Below are 7,518 nucleotides of genomic sequence, written 5' to 3'. Positions count from 1 at the left end.
GCTCACATTTAACCATGTAGGCGACTCAATAGACTTTGATAGGACCACCTTATGCTCACATTTAACCATGTTGGCGACTCAATAGACTTAGATAGGACCACCTTATGCTCACATTTAACCATGTTGGCGACTCAATAGACTTAGATAGGACCACCTTACGCTCACATTTAACCATGTAGGCGACTCAATAGACTTTGATAGGACCACCTTATGCTCACATTTAACCATGTTGGCGACTCACTAGACTTAGATAGGATAACCTTACACTCACATTTAACCATGTTGGCGACTCACTAGACTTAGATAGGACCACCTTATGCTCCGATTTAACCATGTTGGCGACTCAATAGACTTAGATAGGACAACCTTACACTCACATTTAACCATGTTTACCACTTACTAGACTTTGAAAGGACCACCTTATTCTCACATTTAACCATGTTGGCGACTCCATAGACTTAGATAGGACCAGCTTATGCTCACATTTAACCATGTTTACCACTTACTAGACTTAGATAGGACAACCTTACACTCACATTTAACCATGTTAGCGACTCAATAGACTTAGATAGGACCACCTTATGCTCACATTTAACCTTGTTTACCACTTACTAGACTTTGAAAGGACCACCTTATGCTCACATTTAACCATGTTGGCGATTCAATAGATTTAGATAGAACCACCTTATGCTCACATTTAACCATGTTGGCGACTCAATAGACTTAGATAGGACAACCTTACACTCACATTTAACCATGTTAGCGACTCAATAGACTTAGATAGGACCACCTTATGCTCACATTTAACCTTGTTTACCACTTACTAGACTTTGAAAAGACCACCTTACTCTCACATTTAACCATGTTGGCGACTCAATAGACTTAGATGGGACCACCTTATGCTCACATTTAACCATGTTGGTGACTCACTAGACTTAGATAGGACAACCTTACACTCACATTTAACCATGTTGGCGACTCACTAGACTTAGATAGGACAACCTTACACTCACATTTAACCATGTTGGCGACTCAATAGAATTAGATAGGACCACCTTATGCTTACATTTAACCATGTTTACCACTTACTAGACTTTGAAAGGACCACCTTATGCTCACATTTAACCATGTTGGCGACTCAATAGACTTAGATAGGACCACATTATGCTCCGATTTAACCATGTTGGCGACTCAATAGACTTAGATAGGACAACCTAACACTCATATTTAACCATGTTTACCACTTACTAGACTTTGAAAGGACCACCTTATGCTCACATTTAACCATGTTGGCGACTCAATAGACTTAGATAGGACCACCTTATGCTCACATTTAACCATGTTGGCGACTCAATAGACTTAGATAGGACAACCTTACACTCACATTTAACCATGTTAGCGACTCAATAGACTTAGATAGGACCACCTTATGCTCCGATTTAACCATGTTGGCGACACAATAGACTTAGATAGGACAACCTTACACTCACATTTAACCATGTTTACCACTTACTAGACTTTGAAAGGACCACCTTATGCTCACATTTACCCATGTTGGCGACTCAAAAGACTTAGATAGGACAACCTTATGCTCACATTTAACCATGTTGGCGACTCAATAGACTTAGATAGGACCACCTTATGCTCACATTTAACCATGTTGGCGACTCAATAGACTTAGATAGGACCACATTATGCTCACATTTAACCATGTTGGCGACTCAATAGACTTAGATAGGACAACCTTACACTCACATTTAACCATGTTAGCGACTCAATAGACTTAGATAGGACCACCTTATGCTCACATTTAACCATGTTTACCACTTACTAGGCTTTGAAAGGACCACCTTATGCTCACATTTAACCATGTTGGCGACTCAATAGATTTAGATAGGACTACCTTATGCTCACATTTAACCATGTTGGCGACTCAATAGACTTAGATAGGACCACCTTACGCTCACATTTAACCATGTAGGCGACTCAATAGACTTTGATAGGACCACCTTATGCTCACATTTAACCATGTTGGCGACTCACTAGACTTAGATAGGACAACCTAACACTCACATTTAACCATGTTGGCGACTCACTAGACTTAGATAGGACAACCTTACACTCACATTTAACCATGTTGGCGACTCAATAGACTTAGATAGGACCACCTTATGCTTACATTTAACCATGTTTACCACTTACTAGACTTTGAAAGGACCACCTTATGCTCACATTTAACCATGTTGGCGACTCAATAGACTTAGATAGGACCACCTTATGCTCCGATTTAACCATGTTGGCGACTCAATAGACTTAGATAGGACAACCTTACACTCACATTTAACCATGTTTACCACTTACTAGACTTTGAAAGGACCACCTTATTCTCACATTTAACCATGTTGGCGACTCAATAGACTTAGATAGGACCACCTTATGCTCACATTTAACCATGTTTACCACTTACTAGACTTAGATAGGACAACCTTACACTCACATTTAACCATGTTAGCGACTCAATAGACTTAGATAGGACCACCTTATGCTCACATTTAACATTGTTTACCACTTACTAGACTTTGAAAGGACCACCTTATGCTCACATTTAACCATGTTGGCGATTCAATAGATTTAGATAGGACCACCTTATGCTCACATTTAACCATGTTGGCGACTCACTAGACTTAGATAGGACAACCTTACACTCACATTTAACCATGTTGGCGACTCACTAGACTTAGATAGGACAACCTTACACTCACATTTAACCATGTTGGCGACTCAATAGACTTAGATAGGACCACCTTATGCTTACATTTAACCATGTTGGCGACTCAATAGACTTAGATAGGACCACCTTATGCTCACATTTAACCATGTTGGCGACTTAATAGACTTAGATAGGACCACCTTATGCTCACATTTAACCAATGTTGGCGACTCAATAGACTTAGATAGGACCATATTATGCTCACATTTAACCATGTTGGCGACTCAATAGACTTAGATAGGACAACCTTACACTCACATTTAACCATGTTAGCGACTCAATAGACTTAGATAGAACCACTTTATGCTCACATTTAACCATGTTTACCACTTACTAGACTTTGAAAGGACCACCTTATGCTCACATTTAACCATGTTGGCGACTCAATAGATTTAGATAGGACTACCTTATGCTCACATTTAACCATGTTGGCGACTCAATAGACTTAGATAGGACCACCTTATGCTCACATTTAACCATGTTGGCGACTCAATAGACTTAGATAGGACCACATTATGCTCACATTTAACCATGTTGGCGACTCAATAGACTTAGATAGGACCACCTTATGCTCACATTTAACCATGTTTACCACTTACTAGACTTTGAAAGGACCACCTTATGCTCACATTTGACCATGTAGGCGACTCAATAGACTTTGATAGGACCACCTTATGCTCACATTTAACCATGTTGGCGACTCAATAGACTTAGATAGGACCACCTTATGCTCACATTTAACCATGTTGGCGACTCAATAGACTTAGATAGGACCACCTTACGCTCACATTTAACCATGTAGGCGACTCACTAGACTTAGATAGGACAACCTTACACTCACATTTAACCATGTTGGCGACTCAATAGACTTAGATAGGACCACCTTATGCTTACATTTAACCATGTTTACCACTTACTAGACTTTGAAAGGACCACCTTATGCTCACATTTAACCATGTTGGCGACTCAATAGACTTAGATAGGACCACATTATGCTCCGATTTAACCATGTTGGCGACTCAATAGACTTAGATAGGACAACCTAACACTCATATTTAACCATGTTTACCACTTACTAGACTTTGAAAGGACCACCTTATGCTCACATTTAACCATGTTGGCGACTCAATAGACTTAGATAGGACCACCTTATGCTCACATTTAACCATGTTGGCGACTCAATAGACTTAGATAGGACAACCTTACACTCACATTTAACCATGTTAGCGACTCAATAGACTTAGATAGGACCACCTTATGCTCCGATTTAACCATGTTGGCGACACAATAGACTTAGATAGGACAACCTTACACTCACATTTAACCATGTTTACCACTTACTACACTTTGAAAGGACCACCTTATGCTCACATTTACCCATGTTGGCGACTCAAAAGACTTTGATAGGACAACCTTATGCTCACATTTAACCATGTTGGCGACTCAATAGACTTAGATAGGACCACCTTATGCTCACATTTAACCATGTTGGCGACTCAATAGACTTAGATAGGACCACATTATGCTCACATTTAACCATGTTGGCGACTCAATAGACTTAGATAGGACAACCTTACACTCACATTTAACCATGTTAGCGGCTCAATAGACTTAGATAGGACCACCTTATGCTCACATTTAACCATGTTTACCACTTACTAGGCTTTGAAAGGACCACCTTATGCTCACATTTAACCATGTTGGCGACTCAATAGATTTAGATAGGACTACCTTATGCTCACATTTAACCATGTTGGCGACTCAATAGACTTAGATAGGACCACCTTACGCTCACATTTAACCATGTAGGCGACTCAATAGACTTTGATAGGACCACCTTATGCTCACATTTAACCATGTTGGCGACTCACTAGACTTAGATAGGACAACCTAACACTCACATTTAACCATGTTGGCGACTCACTAGACTTAGATAGGACAACCTTACACTCACATTTAACCATGTTGGCGACTCAATAGACTTAGATAGGACCACCTTATGCTTACATTTAACCATGTTTACCACTTACTAGACTTTGAAAGGACCACCTTATGCTCACATTTAACCATGTTGGCGACTCAATAGACTTAGATAGGACCACCTTATGCTCCGATTTAACCATGTTGGCGACTCAATAGACTTAGATAGGACAACCTTACACTCACATTTAACCATGTTTACCACTTACTAGACTTTGAAAGGACCACCTTATTCTCACATTTAACCATGTTGGCGACTCAATAGACTTAGATAGGACCACCTTATGCTCACATTTAACCATGTTTACCACTTACTAGACTTAGATAGGACAACCTTACACTCACATTTAACCATGTTAGCGACTCAATAGACTTAGATAGGACCACCTTATGCTCACATTTAACATTGTTTACCACTTACTAGACTTTGAAAGGACCACCTTATGCTCACATTTAACCATGTTGGCGATTCAATAGATTTAGATAGGACCACCTTATGCTCACATTTAACCATGTTGGCGACTCACTAGACTTAGATAGGACAACCTTACACTCACATTTAACCATGTTGGCGACTCACTAGACTTAGATAGGACAACCTTACACTCACATTTAACCATGTTGGCGACTCAATAGACTTAGATAGGACCACCTTATGCTTACATTTAACCATGTTGGCGACTCAATAGACTTAGATAGGACCACCTTATGCTCACATTTAACCATGTTGGCGACTTAATAGACTTAGATAGGACCACCTTATGCTCACATTTAACCATGTTGGCGACTCAATAGACTTAGATAGGACCATATTATGCTCACATTTAACCATGTTGGCGACTCAATAGACTTAGATAGGACAACCTTACACTCACATTTAACCATGTTAGCGACTCAATAGACTTAGATAGAACCACCTTATGCTCACATTTAACCATGTTTACCACTTACTAGACTTTGAAAGGACCACCTTATGCTCACATTTAACCATGTTGGCGACTCAATAGATTTAGATAGGACTACCTTATGCTCACATTTAACCATGTTGGCGACTCAATAGACTTAGATAGGACCACCTTATGCTCACATTTAACCATGTTGGCGACTCAATAGACTTAGATAGGACCACATTATGCTCACATTTAACCATGTTGGCGACTCAATAGACTTAGATAGGACCACCTTATGCTCACATTTAACCATGTTTACCACTTACTAGACTTTGAAAGGACCACCTTATGCTCACATTTGACCATGTAGGCGACTCAATAGACTTTGATAGGACGACCTTATGCTCACATTTAACCATGTTGGCGACTCACTAGACTTAGATAGGACAACCTAACACTCACATTTAACCATGTTGGCGACTCACTAGACTTAGATAGGACAACCTTACACTCACATTTAACCATGTTGGCGACTCAATAGACTTAGATAGGACCACCTTATGCTTACATTTAACCATGTTTACCACTTACTAGACTTTGAAAGGACCACCTTATGCTCACATTTAACCATGTTGGCGACTCAATAGACTTAGATAGGACCACCTTATGCTCCGATTTAACCATGTTGGCGACTCAATAGACTTAGATAGGACAACCTTACACTCACATTTAACCATGTTTACCACTTACTAGACTTTGAAAGGACCACCTTATTCTCACATTTAACCATGTTGGCGACTCAATAGACTTAGATAGGACCACCTTATGCTCACATTTAACCATGTTTACCACTTACTAGACTTAGATAGGACAACCTTACACTCACATTTAACCATGTTAGCGACTCAATAGACTTAGATAGGACCACCTTATGCTCACATTTAACATTGTTTACCACTTACTAGACTTTGAAAGGACCACCTTATGCTCACATTTAACCATGTTGGCGATTCAATAGATTTAGATAGGACCACCTTATGCTCACATTTAACCATGTTGGCGACTCACTAGACTTAGATAGGACAACCTTACACTCACATTTAACCAAGTTGGCGACTCAATAGACTTAGATAGGACCACCTTATGCTTACATTTAACCATGTTGGCGACTCAATAGACTTAGATAGGACCACCTTATGCTCACATTTAACCATGTTGGCGACTCAATAGACTTAGATAGGACCATATTATGCTCACATTTAACCATGTTGGCGACTCAATAGACTTAGATAGGACAACCTTACACTCACATTTAACCATGTTAGCGACTCAATAGACTTAGATAGAACCACCTTATGCTCACATTTAACCATGTTTACCACTTACTAGACTTTGAAAGGACCACCTTATGCTCACATTTAACCATGTTGGCGACTCAATAGATTTAGATAGGACTACCTTATGCTCACATTTAACCATGTTGGCGACTCAATAGACTTAGATAGGACCACCTTATGCTCACATTTAACCATGTTGGCGACTCAATAGACTTAGATAGGACCACATTATGCTCACATTTAACCATGTTGGCGACTCAATAGACTTAGATAGGACCACCTTATGCTCACATTTAACCATGTTTACCACTTACTAGACTTTGAAAGGACCACCTTATGCTCACATTTGACCATGTAGGCGACTCAATAGACTTTGATAGGACCACCTTATGCTCACATTTAACCATGTTGGCGACTCAATAGACTTAGATAGGACCACCTTATGCTCACATTTAACCATGTTGGCGACTCAATAGACTTAGATAGGACCACCTTACGCTCACATTTAACCATGTAGGCGACTCAATAGACTTTGATAGGA

The sequence above is a fragment of the Rhodnius prolixus genome, unplaced genomic scaffold (genome assembly GCF_049639745.1).
Source record: "Rhodnius prolixus isolate KJV_2025 unplaced genomic scaffold, Rpr scaffold_39, whole genome shotgun sequence".
NCBI classification, from domain to species: domain Eukaryota; kingdom Metazoa; phylum Arthropoda; class Insecta; order Hemiptera; family Reduviidae; genus Rhodnius; species Rhodnius prolixus.
Note: the sequence above shows the minus strand (reverse complement) of the source record.